The following is a 21,467-nucleotide window of genomic DNA, read 5'->3' on the forward strand; positions in this document are numbered from 1 at the left end:
CAGCACCTCCCTCCCTCGCTCGCTCAGCATCATCAGGAAGGTAGAGGACACAGGGTGGCAGAGAGCTGGTGTGGGCCTCCAGTATGGTGACCTCCTGCGGGGAGGCCATTGTCTGTCCTGCGAGTGGAGTTAGTGTGCTAGGAAGGCTTTTCTTTTCCAGAAAGGGAAGTGTTCACAGTTAAGCCACTGGGTGATGAAATCGCTTCCATGCCATTTCCCTCCGTGCCCGGCACTCAGTGCAACCGGACACACTTGGGTGAGTCAGACACCCCTGGGCAGAGCACCGGTGGTCTCGGTAAAATCACAGCAGCAGCAGGGCTGGCCGAACGCTGCTGGGGGAACTGCACGTGTGCGCAAAGTGTCTGGACCAGGTCCCTTCGGCCCCACAGCAGCCCGAGGACTGCTGGTTATTATCTGCATCTTTAAGGTAATGAGAATAAGGTTTGTAGAGCCCATCAAACATACCCTCCTATCGATCCTTCTGGGTGTGCCCTTTGCTGGCTCAGGGAGGAAAAATTCAAAACAAGACCATGGCTCTGCGTCTTGGCTCTTCATCAGAATCTGGATTAAAGACAGATAAACGGGCTCTGCTCCGACCGCTGAGTCAGAATCTCTGGAGTGGCGCCTGGGCCCACATGGTGCCAGCAGGACCGAGGGGCTCTGCTGCAAAAGATGGTGAACGGAGGACACAGGCCACCACGGCGTAGGACAAGGAACAGTCTCATCCTCCCAGGGGAGCCCATGAAGCCTGCCTGGATGGACTGGCCTTGCAGCTGCATTCTGGACGATGATGGATTTGGCCCAGAGATCGGGGTGAATGAGTGTGCGGGCATCCCCAAGGCTCTCACACGGAGCAGCAGGCAGGGCAGGGAGCTGGAGGCAGACAGCGGAGGGACGTCAGCGCCATGAGCAGGGCCCCGGGCGGCAGTCACTGAGTCAGTACAGCCGACCTGGCCGCTGCGTCTGGGGCAGAGCTGTGGGGAGGAGCGGGCAGGAGAACAGGGGGTCGGGGTCTGGTCGAGAGCTGGTCTTCACCGGCAGCCACAAGTCCTCCCCACTCATTGGAATTTAAATAAAAACTTAAAAAAAAAAAAAAAAACTGACCACAAAACAAGGAGGAGACCCAGCCGTCCTTGCGTGAGTCGGATGGGGAAGACAGGAGGCCCGAGGCAGCACGGCCGTCTGCGGGGGCAGCCCCCACGTCGCACACCTGCCGACCAGGTGGGGGCTCTTGTCCTGTGGATGGAGCAGGTCCAGCAGGCAGATGAGGCCAGAGGAGCAGGTGTGGCGGCCCCAGCGCGGGCGGGCAGGAGTGGACGGGGGGGGGGGGGGCACGGGCAGGGCAGGAGAAGCGTCTGTGACCGCAGTGTCCCCTGCTGCAAGCTGTCGGAGGCTCCCGGGCTGGGCTCCCGGGCTGGGCTCCCGGGCGGACACGCCCACAGGCCATCCCCAGGCCCCGGGAGCTGCGGGGCTGCAGCTGCGCAGGACGCGGCCACGCCAGGCCAGGAGAGGGCGCCCCGAGTCCACCTGGGCAGGTGTGCGGGCCGCGGCTGCCGACAGAGGCAGAACCCACGGCCACTAGCTCCTTCAGTAGGGAGGGCCAGAAGGACGCCCGGGGATTGGACGGGCAGCGCATCACGGACCCAGCCAGAGCTCATTAAAGTGTGGTTTGCTGTAGGCGAGACCGCTGGGTGGGAAACTTCACCGCGTGGTCACAGTTTAGTCCTGCAGTCACTGAAGAGCATCTTCTTAATGTCAGGCTGCGGTGGCGGCCTTAGAAGGTCCCTGGCAGGCCCTCTGTGGTTGAACGCGCTTGACGCACTTGCCCTACAGCAGCTGGGACCACTCTGGGAGGCCACGAGATGGTGCACCAGTGTGCCCAGCTTTCTCCCTGGAGAGCAGCTTCTCAACGAGTTTGGGGGATGATGGGTTGCAGGTGGACCTCATAGGCTGGGGAGGATGCTTCCCAAAGTCTGGACGCATCACAGTTTGCGGGGGAAATGACAGAAAAAAAGCCCTGTTAGGTAACAGTTGAAGACGTGCTCAGTACCTACATCAACTGTGAAGAGGCCCAGGAGCACCTGCAAGAGGCAGGTGTTTGTGCAGAGGCCTGAAGGAGCTGGCTGGGAAACAGCAGCGGCCGTTGCCAGGACAACAGGCCTCCTACTTGTGTACTGGCTCCTCCGCCGTGTGTGCTGGACACTGAGCATATCCAGACAGTGGCCTCAAAGGACCTTTCTGCTCAGGCCCGTGTCTTTCCTGTGTCTCTATGCCTGGCATCCTCCTGGCTTTCCCTTGCCCCTATGGAGCAGGCCCTATCTTGAGGCCCCCGCCCTGGCCATGTACGTTTCCTGAACTGTTCAGGGGTGCTGTTCCCCCAAGCCTTCCCTGAGGGACATCTGCTCAGTGAGTGCTAACCTGACTACTGGCCATGCTAGAGATCAGTTGACACCCCTCTCCACTGCCCTGCATGCCCCTCATCCTATGTGCTGTTCCGCCGTAATGTTTGTCGTCTTCCCACATACTCTATTTTTAATATGTGTTTACTCTTTATCTGTCTCCCCTGAACAGAAGTGTGAACCCCACGAAGATAGCTCTCACTACTTTGCCAAGGAATCCAAAATACCTAAAACAGAGCGTCCACATCATTGGCGGTCAGTAAGTACTTTTTCACTTAATACAATACAGACTACTTAATATCATGACATTCAACTATGTGGAAAATCCAGGCAATAAAACATGTGTACGATATATTTTTATATTTAGAGAAAAAAACATAAGCATTAAAATATCAGAGGTTTATGACCCAAAATGTTAATGGTGCTTATTGTTGGGTGCTAAGATTACAAATGATTTCTGCTTTATTTTTAGAATGCCTAGGGCTTTTTAAATTTTCTTCCAATTTTCCTTTCTCCCTTTTCCTTCTCCATCCTTTTCCATTTGTAATATTTTCCTTGTTTTTTTTTTTTTTTTTAACTCAGATATTCAGTTTGTTAATCACAGTCATCAGTTCAGGATAAACTATCCTCATTAGTCTATACATGACTCCTTTTGTTATTTTTATCACTGTTTTCCTCTTTCCTCAAATCACAGCTAAAAGACCTTCCCCTGTACAATGGAGTATTACTCAGCCACAAAAAAGAATGAAATCTTGCCATTTGTGAGGATGTGGATGGAACTAGAGGGTATTGTGCTAAGTGAAATAAGTCATTTAAAGAAAGACAAATACCATATGATTTCACTCATATGTGGAATATGGCGGAAAAAAACAATCTAAGAAAGAAGGAGATAAAGAAAAAGCCAGACTCTGAATTATAAAGAACACACTGAGGTCACCAAAGAGGAGGTGGGGGGCGGGGAGGGAAACAGGTCATGGGGATGAAGGACGCACCTGTTGTGATGAGCATTGGGTGATGTAGGGAAGTGTTGAGTCACTGTATTGTACACCTATCACACTGTATGCTAACTCATTGGAATTTAAATAAAAACTTAAAAAAAAAACTGACCACAAAACAAAAAACCAATATCTAATGTATCTAATACACATTTCCTTCTATTTTTCTTTCCAAATGTTCATTTAAATTTTCATGTATTTCTTGAAAAGTATATAGAATTGTTTCCTATATAAACTTTATATTTTCATAAATGGCCTTGGATTTCATGTTTCATTCTGTGTCTTACTCTTTGGTTAATACTTTTGCTTTGAGTCAGTTCCTGTTGCTCTAAGGCTTCCCAGAGTCCCGCCTCTCATTGCGCATGACGTTCTGATCACATACGTATGTGTTTCATGTCCTGTTTGTCAGTTCCCAAGCTAGGGCCATCCAGGCTGCCACTTGCTCCTGGTTGTTGCCAACGATGCTTTAATGGTGCGCCAGTCTCCTGCGCACATGGTCCGAATTAACACCCAGGAGTGGAATTACTGGGATTCAGGCAGAGGCATTCTTACAGTGCAGATGGATGGTGCTTCACCAGGGTTGTACCAGTGAACTCTCCTACCAGCTGTGAATGAATGTTCATTTTCCCCATGTTTTTATCAGCACTTAATGTTATCAAAACTTCTAGGTTCTGCCATTTTGATGGGTAGGAATTTATACCTTGTTTTCTTTAATTAATATTTCTCTGATTGATATTAGACTAGATATGTCTTTATATGCTCTTGGCTACCCAGGTATAAATTTTAAATGTTGATGTAGTCAAACCTATCAGCTCTACCCTGAATGGCTTCTGCTTTTTTGGTGCTGAGATATTCTTTCCCATGTTAAGGTGGCAAAAATATTCTACTCTTTTTTTCAATTATTTTTATGGTTTTGTCTTTCACATTGAGATCTTAAATCCATTCAAAGTTTAATTTTGTACTCGGTTTATAGCAGAGAGGATAGGGAAAATTATTCTATGATTATAAGCCCTGAATTATAACTTAATGTGCCCTAAAGCAATAAAAGTTTATGTCTTGCTCATGCCACATGTCTATATTGTTGGATGGAGGGTCTCTTTTATTTATTGAAGTCTTGTTCTGTTTTTACCAGATTATTTCCTACATATATCATAGATTTTGCTGTAGCTGTTAGTATTTTATTTTCAATATTTTATCTACTTGTTTATTGTGATTGTATAGGAATAGAAATGATTTTGATATGTTGATGTTATATTTGGAGACACTGAAGTGTCCATCTTGTCTGAAGAGTTTTGATTCTATTGGGCTTTTCTGTATAAGTGATCGAATTAACTACAAATAATGGTATTTTGGACTTCCCTTTTGACCTTTATATGTGATGTTATTTAAAATTTTTACCATTAGTTTTCTTGTCCTGATTTTTGGCCAGACCTCCAGGACTCTGTTGAAAAAGTATCACTGATGCAGGCAGACTTCTCCTATTTGTAGTATTAATAGGACCATGACTATAGTTCCTCCCTGTGTGTTGTGTGATGACAATAGAATATAGTGTTTTCTCTGAAAGAGTTTAAGCAAGATTGGGTTGATCTATTCCTGGAAATGGAACTTTTAACAAAACAAATGAATAAAACTATTTGGGCTGGTGTTTGTGGGGAGATTTGTAAACTACTATTTTTAAATTGTTTTAGTGGTTATATAATGATTAAGACTTCCTTTGTCTGTTAGTTTCTATTTCATTTATATATTTTTGAGATACTGTATACAGTGAAGTGTACAATCCTAAGTGCATAATCCAGTGAACTTTACAAACATACATGCCCATGTAACCCACGCCTGATGAAGAACTAGAATGTTTCCATCGCCCTAGAAAGTTCTCTATGCTCTTTCTCACTCAGTCTTAATCCTTCCTCAGAGCCAACTGCTGTTCTGATGTATTTCCCTCTAAACTACTTTCCTAGTCATGAAGTTCATATACACAGAAGCAAGAGGATGTACTCTTTTGTGTGGAATAATGGTTTTCAGATTAATCTATGCTATTGTGTGTACTAGTAGATCATTCACTGTCATTTTTCTATAGTATTGTATTGTATGAAGGTACTGTTTGCAGAATAGGCTACCATGCATAAAGAACCTTCTTAAACAAGCTTCTTGTGTGTTTGTGTTTGAATTTATTCCAGAAAAATATGCAGAAGAGGTCATAGGGTAGGTAAATATTGAACTTTGTGAGCAACTTCCATATGGTAGGAGACATATAAGCATTCCAGCTCCTAGTTTGGTGTTGTCAGTCATTAATATGAATATGTTTAGTGGTATTATAGAAATACCTTATATGAATTTTCTCTTCTTGAAAACTAATGATGTTAAGTACTTTTTCCATGTGTTTATTGGCCATTTATGTCTTCTTTTTAAAGATTTTATTTATTTATTTATTCATGAGAGACACGGAGAGAGAGGCAGAGACCCAGGCAGAGGGAGAAGCAGGCTCCCTGCGGGGAGCGTGATGTGGGGCTCGATTCCAGGACCCCGGTATCATGCCCTGAGCTAAAGGCAGATGCTCAACCACTGAGTCCCCCAGGCACCCCTATATATCTTTCTTTATGACTAGTTTAAGTCTTCTGTGTATTTTTAATTGGATAATTTGTCATGTTATTATTGATTTGCAGGAACTTTTTATGTATACTGGGTCAAGTCCTTTGTCAGACATATGTATTACAAATACATATTTTCCCTGTGATCTCATATTTCCATGGAACTGTCACTTTCCCTGGCCTCTGTAAATGGGTTAAGTCCTGGGTCCTGGTTTGTTCTCCGTGAGATGGATCAACATAGAATGGAAGCAGCTTTGGGCAGGGTGTTTGGTGAGAAAGTCTGCACAAACTGCTCTCATTTCTTATGTCCATCAGTGGGTCCTCCCTGTCAGGAACCACTCAGAAATTCTTTCTCAGGCTCTGAGCATTTCTGGGGGCTGCTGCTATGTCTGATTTTCTGGTCTGTGCTTGGGAGAATGGAAGTATAGAAGCCTTCAGGAGCTGGTCAACCTGACTTCCCAGCTTTGCTGGCATCCTGCATCACTTCTATATTAATTTATTACTTTTTTTGAGCACCTACTTGTTTCTTGAATTATATAAGTAAGTCAGAAAAACAATAACAAAAGTCAAAACAAAACTAACAATGGCCCCTGTTCTCATGGAGCATCCACTATAGAGGCAGACAGGCAGTGAGCAGTAGAGGGAATGAGAGGTTACAGACAATGCAGAAGATGTTAGGGGATCAGGGATAATTGCAGTGTTGTGTAGGACAATCGAGAGTATGTTTATGTATGTGGAGAGGGCAGGCATACGTGGTAATAGTAAAAGAGGAAGCCAGTGAAGGTCTCACTGAGAAGGACGTTTGAGCATCGCTGGAGAAGAGGGATGGGACTTAACCATGCAAGCATCTGAGGGAGACTTAGTGAAAAGGCCCCAAGGTCCGAATACTCCTCACGTGTTTGAAAACCAGCACAGAAGTTGGCACAGCCGGAATGAAGCCACAAGAGGGGAGAATCCTAAGGAATGAGGTACAAAGGGAGCAGAGCTTGTAGCACCTTGTAGGGACCTGAGCTTTTGTTGTCTGTGACATAGGGTTACCACCCTGATCTTATCTCTTGTCTCTTGTGGTCCTGCTGCCTTTCAGGCTGGCCATGCAGACACCAGATCCATAGCCTTGCGTGGGAGCGAAGGGGATACCAGCAGAACATGATTCCCAGAGCCTGCCCCACTTAGGGGAAGCTGGGCCTCCCCCATGCCAGCTGGGTCTGTCTGCTCACTCAGGTTTTCTTCCCGTTTGTGTCTGGCTCTAGGATGCCCAACCTCCCCTTACTTCATGATGCTGGTTCATGGGAAGGAGCTCACAGCTGGGTGGCATCTTGCCCAGAATTTCTGAGTGTGTGTTTATTATCACAGTAAACAGAAAAACAAATGGTACTCAACAACAAACTTTATACAAATCATTCACTATAAAATCAAGATATTCTTAACCTCCACCAGAAAACCTATGAGAAAGAATTTGTATGAGCAAAAAAGATACTTTGCATAGTATTGATTCTTTTTCAGCAGCAATAGTGAGACTCTGCAAATTTATACATGCATAATGTAACTTGAAGCCCACCCCAGGAATTCTGTATGGAAGCTCCCTGGGAAACAAGACCCAGCACCCTAATATTCAGGGATAAGCTCCTAACTTTATGATGTTAGCTAGGAAAATAGCTGAGAAGTCTTTATCCAGTGATCCTGCCACAACCCCTACAGCCAAAGCTCAATAAATCTCTTCTGTTATCATTATATTTTAAAAGCTGCTCATTTTTATTTATTTTTAAAGTTTTTTCAAGTAAGCTCTGTGCCCAACTTGGAGCTTGAACTCACAACCCTGATATCATGAGTCGTGTGCTCCACCAGATGAGCCCCCTGGGTTCTACAATCCCTCCCATCATTGGACTTAAAGGCTTAGATTGAAATCCAAACAAGAGAGGAGGGTCAATAGCAGCCCCTTTCCCTCATGCAATGCATATGCCACGAGAAGTACTTGAAAAGTTGTACATCCTATCTTCCCACTGACTTGCATAGTGAATTTGTTCAACCTAGAGACGTAACTATTGAGAATGTGGTTATTATGAGAAGCATAATCACTTAGAATATCATAGAATAGTGACAAAAGCTTTTCTCTAGGTAAACCTAAGGACGAACTATGACCGTGAGGTCCTCAGTGATCACTCAAAGCTAAATTGTGGAAGTTCCTAAAGAGGTACAGTCTTGCTAACACAGACTATCTTCAGATGGAGGTTAAACAAGCTTGTACTCATATGTCTGTTGCTCAGTGTTGCCAAGAGATGAAAATAAAATAGGAAAGTATCTGTGTCCTCAGAAAAGCATCTCTCCCAGGTTGATTAGAAGTATTTTTTTCTTTTCTCCTTTGTGATAGTCAGTCATCATTTATTTCTACATTTGAACCAGCTGTTGGTTTTCAAGAGGGTCAAAATTTGTTTCTTTTTAGGATCAAATTTGTATTGCCTTTTTCCATGAAAGAAATAGAAAAATCCTAGAAATAAAATGAGAGATAATGATTATGTTAGACAAATAAACAATGATTTTACACATGGACTCTTGAAAAAATATACATTTTTACACATGCAATTCGCTCTCAGATCTAAGGAACAGTCCATGTGTCATTTCTATGGCAGCAAAATGGAGAAACTGGATGGCCTTTACCTCCCTCTTGGAAGAGAGCATCAACTTTTTTGCCAATTCTAGGAAACCCATGAGCTATCCCTTTGGGAAAACCTGTATCCATAGACCGTGTGTTTTCATCACACCTTGTAAAAAAATTAATAGGAAAATCTGAATGTGTGATTAATATAATAACAATAAATCACACTCAACACTAAGTGTGAAGTCACTGTTCTGAGTGGGTTGCGTGTACCGATTCATTCAATCTTTGCTATAAATCTGAGAGATGGGGGTACCTTTATTTTCATTTTGTAGAAAACCAATGACTGCTTTAAACAGTTATGAGTAGATACATTGCTGGTATGAAAATAATGGGAGCTTTTAACTGGAGGGTCCCAGTTCAACAGGGTTATGGGAGACTGGAACCGAGTAGACCATCCCCAGAGTGACATCAATTCTAAAAATATGATTCAAATTCTGACTCCACTGTCTGCCCTATCTGCCCACTGTGGGGAAGAAATTTCCCTTTGGATGCTTCTGCTTTTTATCTCCCTTTTAAATGCCATCCTATAAATCCCTTGTCTTCCAAGGACAGGTGTAGTGTGATGATAACAGGTAGGGAACTAGTGGATGCTTGCTCTGGCACCATTCACCAAGGGAGGTTGGAGGTTCCACACAGTTTGAGAATAATTTCATAGATTTTATTTACTTAGAGAGAGAGAGAAAAGGAAAGAGAAATAGGGAGAGAGAGTATGAGCAGGGGGTGGGGAGGGGCAGAGGGAGAGGAAGAAGCAGATTCCTGGCTGAGCAGGGAGCCTGACGATGTGGCCCTGGATCCTAGGACCCTGAGATCATGACCTGAGACACCCAGGTGCCGCAAGAATTTCCAAAAATTCAATTGGAATTTTAAAAGGCAACTCTCCTTCCACGGAGTGATCTGATCTGACTTCCAAGGGTCTGTAGTTACCTCCAATACTCATTGGCAACAAAGAAGTACGTTTTCCTAGTATCATCCTCGTGAACAGCAGCGTTGATTTTCTTTACCCTCTGCGGGAAGCCCAAGGAGAAGTGGATGTCCCTGGGATATCCTTGCAGCATCTGCTCCCCGTTAAATGCCCAATATTTACTACCTGTCAACCAAAGAACCAATAGAAAACTTAGCCTGGAACTCTGGAGGACAGTAGGCAGGCTTCCCTCCAGACTTGCATTCATGAGAGGTGGGTGGAGAGTTTTATTTCCAGGTGGAGAGCCCCAGAGCTGGGCACCTCTCCAGAATGGCTCCCTTCCCCAGCTGCGCAGGGAGTGTGTGGGGGTCCATGTGGTGCTGCAGGGGCAGCCAGGCCACACACACAGGTGAGGAGTAGTTCCTCTCACTGGGCGGCACCTCTCAGCTCTTGTCTGGCCTGGGTTCCTATTTGCGGAGCTCCTCCAGCATGTTGATTCATCTTTACATCATGAAGCTATGGTATCTACATTACTTCATGTCACCATCTCACAAAAAGGCAGTTTAAGACATCATGTGTATAGAAATTCCCCTGATTTTCACTGTATATGTGTTAGATCTGTTTCGAGATTCTTGACTTATTTGATCGGCCCAGTTAATTTTCAACCAAAGAACCCGATGAAAAATGTAACTCATAGAAACATTGATCAAAAAAACCCAGAAGCTATACCTTAAAAAAAAAAAAAAAAAAGACTTGATCTCTGTTAACATCCCCATAAGCAGTGCCAACTGCATTTAACAGTGATTTCCAGAAGTCGGCGATGACAGTGCGTTCTGCTATCTTGTAGGAGGCACTTGTGCATAGGAAGAACCTGATTTAAAAGAAAGGGAAATATCTTGGCTGCAGCAAAGCTGTGGTTGATTTCCAGCATTCCTTCTCCCTGGACACGAGTCTAACACTCACAGAAGGGCCGCATCTGATATTCGGGGTCCTTTACCTACAAGATAGTTCATCTCACAGAAATCATCGATGGAAGCAAGCAAGGATAACGGAGGTGTAAGAGACTGCTCCAACCAGACTCTTCCATTTCAGGGGTTTTCAGAGTGTTTCTAAGACCATGGAGACCAAATGGAAGCCTATAGCAAGCCACCAGCCTTGGGAAGGACCAGAGGGCATATGTACGGGGAAGGGTCCTTCTTGTCAACCCCTTAGCAGACACTGTCCATGCCACATCCCTTGCCCCCACCGTCAAAGTCTCCTGCAGCTTTGGCACACAGTCCCCGTAGACAGCTCTCAGCCACTGAGCTCGCCTGCCTCAGGAGCACACTGAGCCGGGTGTTCCTTCCTGGGCAATAGCCTACATCACCCTAGGCATAGTGTAGACATCTGCTTTGAGCAGTGGTGTTCAGAAAGATCTGATTTGTTCTAACTCACTGATGTTTCTCATCCTAGACATGAGATGTGAAAGGAATTGGAAGACCAATTATTGCTCCACTACTGACAAGTCTCTGTTCTTCAAAAAGGAAAATTCTTTCTGCCTAACTCACATATTTGTATGTATGCTAGTGGTAGGGTGGGGGCCGTACGATGCCTTTTACTCCATGAACTTTCTAGTGAATGAATGACTTATCTGTGATACACATATTTTCATTCCTTTTTAAAAGTAATTTCTACACCCAATGTGGGGCTTAAACTCATGGCCTTGAGATTGAGAGTCACATGTTCTTCCAGCTGAGCCAACGCTTATCTGTGATAAAAACTTTAGTAGAATAAATCATTTAATGCAAATGTGCTATTAATTAAAATTACAAATTAAAAATATATTACTAAAGAAACCTATAGAACATTCAACAAAATATCAGAACACCTTAAAAATATAAGTCAGTGTTCATGGTAATTTCTTTTTTTTTTTTAACCTGTTTTTAAAGTAGAATAATTCTCCACAAATTTTGGCTATAGCATCAAATGTTAACTTGCTATCACAGGCTTGTGGTACTTGTGGTTGTCTTGGCTGGATGGGATTTTTGGAATGTACTAAAGCATAAATAAAGGTTCTGAAGTCAAGAGAAGTTGGTAATGATGTAACACAAAAGCACTTAGAATGAAGTCTCTTTTTAAAAGGACACAGTTAGTAGCTCTTTATCGGAAACCCACATAGAGACACTGAATCACTGGTCTAAGGTGCTTTCCTTTGTGCTCTCTCACCATAGAGTGCCGGGGGGCATCAATGTCCTTCTGAGACAGTAGGACATCTCCAAAGTAGATGTATCTGGGGAACATCAAGAACCAATGTCATTATCATGCAACAGTCTAAGGGAATGGCCCACTTCATGTGCTGCAACATGATACAAGTTGGAGTCTTAAAAGATGAACAAAACAAGTTTGCAATTACTGGAATACAGTTTTGAGGAGCCCAAGAAGGAATATAAGTATCAAAACTACAGATGCTTTACTGTTGACTTTGTGCAACTGTGGTGTGTTTTTGGTGGTCTGTCTGCATGGGGTGTATATGTGTGTGTATGTTTAATCAAAGACACGAGAGGGCCTTCATAATTCTAGTTAGGCTAATTAAAGTATGAATCTCTGAGATTGGGCTATATAATTCTTGGATGAAGTCAGCCAACAAAGAAAAATCCCCTTGATCAATAAGTATCAGAACATAAGGTAGGAAGTATTATATTCTGGAGGAATAATAGTATTCTATTAACATTTTATTATTTTTTCCTGCTCATAAATATTATATTATGCCCAGTTGTGCAAATGTAGATAATATAGGAAAGTATCAAGAAAAATTCCTCAAGAACACTTTACCAAAAATAACCATTTTAAAATTTTAGTGTGTAATTATATATTCAACGATATGATTTAAAACATCCTAGCAAAAATAGAGCTACCCTACAACCCAGCAATTGCACTACTGCATATTTGCCCCAAGATACTGACGTAGTGAAATTCCAGGACACCTGCATCCCAATGTTCACAGCAGCAATGTCCACAATAGCCAAACTGTGGAAGGAGCCACAGTGTCCTTCAACAGATGAATGGATAAAGAAGATGTGGTCAATGGAATATTACTCAGCCACCAGAAAGGACGAATACACTCCATTTGCTTCCACGTGGATGAAACTGGAGGGTATTATGCTGAGTGAAGTAAGTCAATTGGAGAAGGACAATCATCATATTGTTTCACTCATATGGGGAATATAAGAGATAGTGAAAGGGACTATAAGGGAAAGGAGGGGAACTGAGTAGGAAAAATTAGAGAGGAAGACAAAGCATGAGAGACTCCTAACTCTGGGAAATGAACAAAGGGTTGCAGAAGGGGAGTTGGGTGGGGGGTTGGGGTAACTGGGTGACAGGCACTTGAGGAGGGCACTTGAGGGAATGAGCACGGGGTGTTATAATATATATTGACAAATTGAATTTAAATCTTAAAAAAATGTAAAAATAAATAAATAAGTAAAACATGGTAGCAGCATTTTTAGAGTAACATATTTTGTTGGTAAAAATTACTTGCAGAAATAATATTCCCTTACATTTTTAAATAAACGGACACAAAGGAGTTACCATTACCTTTCTAAGCAATTATAGTTTTAATAAAAACTTATGTTTATTAAGGTATTTAAGGCTGATCACAACATTGGCTCATTTTACTAAAGCATCCTTTCAGATAAAACTTTGACCCATGAAAGGGAAAAATTGGAGGAATTTGTGGACTCACTTCTGAAATCATTGGTCCATGTTTTTCCTTATCAAAATGAACATCTCCTCCAATGTCTCTTGGTGGGAAAGCATGAGGGAGATGGTTTTGAAATCCACTGAAGGGGGAGTTGTCTCTGTGATCTGTGACAAACAGCAAGGCAAAGGCAAATCCCCATTTCTACATAACTTCCCCAGGAGGTGCGAGGACAGTTACAAGTGGCCCAAAGGCCTTCTTCATCCAAGAGGCCTCCCTTTGGCCCATAAAATCAACAGCCCGTTAGGAACACTCTGTCCTTGGTGCAGCTGAGCAGGTGTGGGAGCAGCGGTGACATTCAGGTGACGTTTAGGATGGTTTTAGGAGACAAGAAGAGCTTACCTCCCCAGACCAAGGAAATCATTATGTCCACTTGACCATCAAAGACCTTGGTGAAGGTCAGGGGAGAGGCGTTACTCCAGAGCTGAAAGACTTTCTCTTTTTTTTTTTTTTTTTTTAAAGATTTTATTTATTTATTCATGAGAGACACACTCACGGGGTGGGGGGGCAGAGACACAGGCAGAGGGAGAAGCAGGCTCCATGCAGGGAGCCCGATGTGGGACTCGATCCCAGGACTCCAGGATCAGGCCCTGGGCTGAAGGCAGCACTAAACTGCTGAGCCACCCGGGCTGCCCGACTTTCTCAATGGCACTGTCTACCTCTGCTCTCGGCAAATCTGGTGTGTAATTTTCAATCCTTAAAAATCAAAGAACACAGAGACACATTCCCATGTGTCTCACGGCTCACATGGCTCATGGCTCTGATGGGAAATAGCATCTCTGTCTGCCGCTCAGTCTGCTTACCTGATGTGTGTGGTCCCATTGGCTCCCATCAGTGAGGACGTACTGAGCCACATCGGGCACCCACATCTGGGCTGCTTCATCAGATTCAGGGTGTCCGTGTTGACCTTTCCAGTCACCTTCAGCCCAAAGAACGCCTGCATTTGCTTTAGCTTCTCAGCCACTAAGCTGTCGTTCCTCTGCCTCACAGATTTGTTGGTTCCAGTCTTCAAGTTGTAGTACTTCTGTAGGTAGTTCTGATAAAGAGAAAGATATTGAAACACAGGATGTGAAATCCTTCTTATTTTTTCCTGAAAATCTTTAGGAATTCACTGTGGTGACAGAGAAATTCTTTTGTCTTGAAGATTTAGTACAAAGGAAAAAAATGTGTCTGCAAAGGGAGTGATTTCATAGGCTTACTGTTGGCGTGGTGGCAAAGTCTAGCTTTGTTGGGCGTCGGTGTGAAGGTAGTCAGGACACTCTCTCTACCTCCATCTTCTGAAGGAAAGTCTATAGACAGGTAAGTAGATTTTTTTTTTTTTTTTAATGAAGGGGTCTGTTTCAGACAAAGTACTGACCCTAGAATGCATCCCACACTCGCTTGAGCTTCTACTCCTTGACCTTGGAAAAATGAGAATGTAATGCTCCTGTGTTGGTGGCATGTGAAAATCAGCCCTGGACCATCTCCATATCCTGCCCCTGTGTCCCTAAAGTCCATGGGAAGCTAGGGGACCCTATGTCCCAGAGCAGCTGCAGCAGCGGCAGCAGCAGCAGAAGGCTGGACATGCTGAGCTTCATTTTTCTTCTCTGCCCAGGGCGTCCTGCGGCTCTCTCCCTCTTGCTGCTCCAGGGTTTCGGCTGTAGTCTCCCCTTTATGTAGGGTCCTTGCAGCCCCAGAAAAACAAAGGCTATCTGATTCACCTCTGACAAGAGGACTCACATCCTCTTTATTTGCAACATGTGGCCTCAACTTTCAAAAACTGTAATATAAGGTAGATTAATCTTTAATCTTTTTGTCTTCACAATCTTATGATTGTGATCAAACAGGACATCAACAAAAAGATACACCTCATCTTTCACAATTGTCTTCTATTAATTCTGTGATATCTTAAGAAAGACCCTTACTATTTACACTATAATGTACAGCTTACAGAACAGTCCATGGACTTTTATTTTTTTAAGATTTTATTTATTTATTTATTTATTTATTTATTTATTTATTTATTTATTTAAGAGAGAGAGAGAGAGAAAAAATAAGCAGGGCAGAGGGGAAGAGAGAGATGCAAACTCCACCCTGAGCAGGGAGCCCGATGTGGGGCTAGATCCAAAGACCCTGAAATCATGACTTGAGCTGAACCCAAAAGTCAGATGCTCAACCAACTGGGCCACCTAGGCACCTCTCCTTCTGCCTTTAAGCTTCTTGATATAATTTGTTTTTATAGCAATCATGCACTGCTTAAATCACAAATCAGCTTGAAGTGACATTGTTGATGAGAAAGCTGATTACATAGGGTGGATGTTAGCATCTCTAGATTTCAATCCCACTTTGCCTGTTCCTGGGACACAGATGGACAGCTGTGAGGAGGTCCCAGGTAGAGCCGTGTCTGCAAGTCCCTTGGCTGAGTTCCCCTTTCTGCCATCAACTGCTCCTGGGGATGGAGCAGGTTTGGGGCATGTGTGGGACTGGACGATGATTACTTACTCTTTCACATCCTATTTCTCCATTCCGCAGATGAGCGCATAGTACCTTCTATGCCTCAGCCACCAAGCGGGCGAAGGAGAGGTGGGTCAGCAGAGTTTGATGCTGTGGAGATTGGTACAAAGTGCCACGGTTTTGGAGAAGATGGAGACACTGATCTCCCTGGGGGCGCCGGGTGAGCGGGCAGGCGAGGTGTCCCTGTGTTTCCTGACCTTCCTTAGCCTTCATTCCTCCTCCTGGATGTTTGCCAGATCTCCATACCCCACATTGAACTTGTTTGTCTTCTTTTTAGAATGCAATCCTTTAAAAATGTAACCTCCTTCTAATCATTGATGTCAATGGAAACATGATTAGCATCTCTGTTCTAGGCAGGAACGTCTGTGGGCCTCAGGGCTCTAGCCCAGTGGCTTCTCCCTTCTCTCAGGCGCTCAGCCTTCCCTGAGACCATGACTTGGACGGGCAAAGTGGACGGGATATTCATGCTGGGTTCTTCGCTCCTCCCTCTTTGGCAGGTGTCTCTCTCCTTTCCTTCCAAGGCAATTTGATTTCACAGAGTTCCGTGGGCTTTATAAATCTCTACTCTCCAAGCAGTGACCCTGACATTATGGTGGGCCCCATCGATTTCGGGCCCTGCCCCGGCCAGTGATGACGGGAACCTCGCCAAGTCTGTTTAAAGGGAAACTAACTACACCCTTGATATCTCTCAGGGTCTCATCACGCTGCTCTGACTCGGCAGCGATCCTGCCAAGCTGGTCTCCCCTTAACTTTGACGCTTCCTCGTAGCACTTTCCATCAATTGACCCCTGACTACCCGCCCACCTTCCCATGCTGTGTTGGAACAGAATCTGATGTTCCTGTTTGGACCACTGTCCAGCTCTGGTTTTTCTGAATGGGGAGTGGTGCCATCCAGTGGTTCTTGCACGTCCCATGGTCCCCTGGGCCACCCATGCACACTCACCTGAGATCAGAAGCCTCAGCCCCCCTCCGGGGCAACCACACAAGGACAGGGATGCCCAAACTGCCAACCCCACAGAAGATTCCATGGCTGCCATTTCACCTGCCCCGCTACTTCCTCCTCTAGTCAGTGATCTCCAGGTCTGCCACCGGACTCATCAATCTTTTCAAAGGACTTTCTTCTCCTTCTTCCCTGCCACATTCCTGTCCCCTTGAATACTAAAAGAAACTTTCTGGAATCACACTTCCTCTTCACACTATTGCTCTGTCTTTCTTCCCTTCATCACATCTTTCTTTTTCCCCCAAGGAGAGTTTATAGTCGCTCCTGCCATGGCCATGGCTGAAGGTAAGGATGTGATCCATAAGGCTAACCACATGGGGGACACATGAAAGGGATGCTTGTTTCAGGCTCAATTTGCAAAAATATTTGACTATATGATTAGATTCTGTTTTTTCACTCTTATTTTACTTTGGGGAGAATAATTACTTAAAATATCTTAGAGCAGGCATGGATGTTGAGGGGATGCTTCAAGTGAAATGCCTCTACTTCAGGATTGGTATGCCCCACCAAGGTCAGTTCCTTTCAGCCTGGACTCCACACTTCATTTGTTTGCATGCCAGGAATGGCTCCTCTTTGGTGTAATTTATGAAATAATCAGTAAGATGTTCTGGGTTATGGCACCAGTCACAGAGAGTGCAGCCCTCACATGAGCCAAACTTCTCTCTTAAGTATGCTCTTCCCAAAGGAGTTTGAACCTAAATGCTGTGGTGTGGCCGAGCCAGGACGAGTGAGGACCTGACTCCCTTCACCCCCCACCCCTGCACGGGGCTCTGATCTTACTCATGCTGCAATCCAGACTATGACTTGCTTGCTTGTGTGTCTCTAATGTGTGTTGATTTCCTGCCTTCAGATCCTTTATCTGTGAATCAGGTTTAGATTATGAAATAAATTATGTTCTATTTTGCTGAACATGCCTCTGCTTTGGATGAAGAGGAATTTTCACATGATACAAAACCTACACAGTTCCTATGCATTGCATTTTTATTTTTCTAGGTTCCTCATGCCTTGGTCCTCGTTTATTTCAAGGCCAAATAGTTTGACCTGTGGCTTTTCTTTAATTAGTTAACTCTTGGTCAAATGTGCACCAGAGGAAAAGAACAGTATTTGACATGTAGGGCTTCACCCCTTTCACAGAATGAGCTTAAATTTGTCTTTGCAACAACCCTATAGAGCATTTAGGGCAGATAGCATTAGTCTTATTTGATATAAGGGAACTAGCTCCCCACAGGAATTAGGAGACGTGCCTGAGATTGTGCAGCCACCACGTCGTGGGGGACAGTCTGGGGCTCAGGTCTCTGGGCCCCAAAATAGAAAACCAAGCTTTAAGTACACACCAGGGAACATCCAACATCTTGGCTTTTGAATGAGTTGTGGAGGAAACATAGATGGATAGATAGATAGAAGATAGGTCATTATTGAATATGATTTTATCAGTTTTGATACCCATCAGTGGGACTTGGCTGGTTGATCTCTCAACCAGAGAGATTGGTTCCTTTACTGGAGAATAGGGAAAATCAGAATAATATTTCCCAGAAATGTTTTTGGGGTAATTAAGTGGAATCATGTGTTTGTATCAATGCTCGTCCATTGAAATACGTTGCTCAATAAATGCTGATTCTTTCTAGAACTGAAAGAGATCTGCTAGAATATAACTTAATGAAATGCTGTCACATGACAGGGGGGAAAACAGATCCAGAAATGCTCAGTTGTTTTCTTGAAAGAAAATGGCTGGGAAGTGATTGAGGGATGGATGAGATCATTCAAAGTAGATTTCAACTTCTTAAAAGAAATGTGACTCCTGTTTCTTCAGTGAGACAAACAAAAAGTATTTTTAGCTGAATCCACATCATAAACTATGTTTGGAATTATCTCCTCTAAAAACTTGGGAGCCTTGCCCAAGAAACAGCCATGTGGTCAGATGTTCCTGCATCATGATCATCACCACCATAAGTTGAATACAGTTCTAAGAATAATTGCTAAAATGGGGGGTTTAGCAATTGAGTGCTGAGTGGTTGGCTCATGAGTTAAGCATCTGCCTTTGGCTCAGGGTGTGATCCTAGGGTCCTGTGATCGAGTCCCATATTGGACTCCCTGCAGGGAGCCTGTTTCTCCCTCTACTTATGTCTCTGCTTCTCTCTGGGTCTCTCATGAATAAATAAATAAAATCTTTTTAAAAATGACTAAAATGGCACATTTCCAAGAGAGATAAACTGTGGCCCAAGTCACACATCTTGCATAATCAAACTTGTGGTTTTGCTAATGGCAGTGCAATTCCACCCCCTTTAATCTTATTAGGAATGCTTTCTGATACATTTATGAATCAGCTTCAGATATCAACTGATCTATCACTTAGCAAGTCCATGCTCCAGGGAGGACTCTCCCCCAAATAGCTGTGTTTCCTACTGACTTTGCAGGAACCAAGTTTCTATAAATCCTTATTTACCTTTGTGGCAGGTAAACAAATGACCTTCGCTTTTTAAGATGCCTGCCCCTCCACCCCAGCCTTGGAGAGATCGGGTCTATGTCCCCAGGCTCAGTAATCACCTGAGCACAACCGCATAAGCACCTGAGCAAGGGCAGTAGATCTGTAAATAGTCAACACACAGAACCATGAGGGATTGTTTTTTCAAGCCCTTATGTTTTAGAGTGGCTTTTTGTTCTATAGCAATAAACAACCAGAAAATCTCCCTTGATTACATCTTTTGGAGGCTTTGTCATTCCTTCCCCTGCACACATACTAAAATCATGTGCATGTACCAGGTTACTGAAGAAATGGAACAGGCACAGAGCAGAGGGTACTTTGGTGTGCTTCCTCGCTAAGCACCTTCTTTTCCAATTTACATTTTGCTTGCTTAAAAATGGATTTGATGCTGTGATTGAATGATAATTGAAGGAATAAATGAATGAATGTGGTAAATGAATCATGAAAAACATAAGGTCAGGTGTGATATGAACTTTGTGGAGATTTTCATTAAATTGTTTCATATATTGAACAAAATTTCATGCTCTTCATTATAAGTTGACAGATTGAAGGCTTCGAAATGTTATCTCCAAAACAGACATCAAAAGGACCTATTCTTTTCTGGAGTCTAACCAGGTGTCTTCGGATTCCCAACCAGGATGTGCCTGTAATGGCCATGTGCCATCGCTCACGCCATTCCCTTCCTGGGGATGCCTTCCCTCTCCAGACCTGTGGCTTGACAATTCCCACTCTCTACTCTAGGGTCCAACATTCTTTCCTCCTCAGGATTACCAACTCATTTTTGCATTCACTCAGCAATCATTTACTGACCACCTGCTTTATGCCAATCATTGTGTCTTTGAGTAGGTGAGAGTGGCAGATAACGCTAGAGGGTTGCAGCCTGATATGGGATGAATTTGAGGCAGAAGTGAGAGTGGAGTGTGAGAAGTATATTGGGAACCCTAGGGCATGATGTACAACACATCTGGGAGCCCAGAGGGGCATTCCAGAGAATTAGTTCCTAAACTGGGTCCTGAAGTGCAAGGAGGCAGTTGGAGAGCACGGGGGAGAGCCTTTGTGGTTTGTTTAAGCTTCTGCTTATGTTTTTAATCAAGTCCATGAAACTGAACTAGGAGAGGGTTCAGTGTCAGTAAGTAGTACTGAGTGTACTACTACATTCAGTAGTAGTGCTTAGTATTTGCTCAGCACCGGGTAATAGAGTACCATGAAGATGTGGCAGAAAGCGAGAGTTAGCTTCTCCATCTGTTCCTCCAGGTCTCCCCAGCCTGCTTTGCTGCAGTTGCTGGGAGCCCACCGTCTCTGTCAGATTAGCCACCTGGGAGTTAACAATCAGGGTGCTGGGGACTCAGTGGTAACCATTCAGTCACGTGCACCAGCCATTTCCACAGCTGACTGTCAGGAGTCTGCGTGCTCACCCAGACAGTGCTTCTGGCAGGAGACACCCCAGAGATTCCCGTCTCTCTGCTGCCTGTCTTGACTGGTACAGGTCAGTGTACTCAGTGTTGCTCCTGCTGGCCCAAGAATGCTGGTCATTATTCTGTCATAAGTACAGAAAAGGAGAAACATCTGGAAGCTCTCCTTGCAGTTTCACAGCAATCTGGGTCTAGTGAAGCATGTAAGGTAAAAATTGGGCCCTTATAAAATCTTGGTCATTTCGTTTCCCTCGTAATTCCTTTTACTCTATTTTACAAATATATTGGTCTGTCATCTATTGAAAATTTAAGACACTGAATGAAATAAGTCAATTGGAAAAGGACAAACATTATATGGTCTCATTCATTTGGGGAATATAAAAATTAGTGAAACGGAATAAAGGGAAAGGAAAGAAAATGAGTGAAAACATCAGTGAGGGTGACAAAACATGAGAGACACCTAACTCTGGGAAATGAACAAGGGGTAGTGGAAGGGGAAGTGGGTGGGGGGTTGGGGTGACTGGGTGATGGGCACTGAGGGGGGCACTTGGCGGGATGAGCACTGGGTGTTATGCTATATGTTGGCAAATTGAACTCCAATAAAAAAAATAAATTAAAAAAAATTTAAGACACTGATTCTTTACTGCAGGTGGTGTGAGAAGCCCTGCTTTGGGGCACAAGGTCTAGACATTTCCCTAACCTCTCCTTTCCCTCCTCCTGGGCCACTCCCTCCAGAGGCTTCCTCAATTCTTGCTCTTGGATTTTTCACTTATGTGGTTGTCTCCCTTGGTGGCTTCCACTGACT

At 44.0% G+C, this 21,467-nt stretch overlaps 1 pseudogene; it reads right to left on the minus strand.

Annotated features, from left to right (window-relative positions):
* Positions 1-8,291: 8,291 nt before the first annotated feature.
* LOC140625897 (interstitial collagenase-like) lies at positions 8,292-14,840 on the minus strand (annotated as a pseudogene).
* Positions 14,841-21,467: the final 6,627 nt, after the last annotated feature.

The sequence above is a fragment of the Canis lupus genome, chromosome 3 (assembly GCF_048164855.1).
Source record: "Canis lupus baileyi chromosome 3, mCanLup2.hap1, whole genome shotgun sequence".
NCBI lineage: Eukaryota > Metazoa > Chordata > Mammalia > Carnivora > Canidae > Canis > Canis lupus.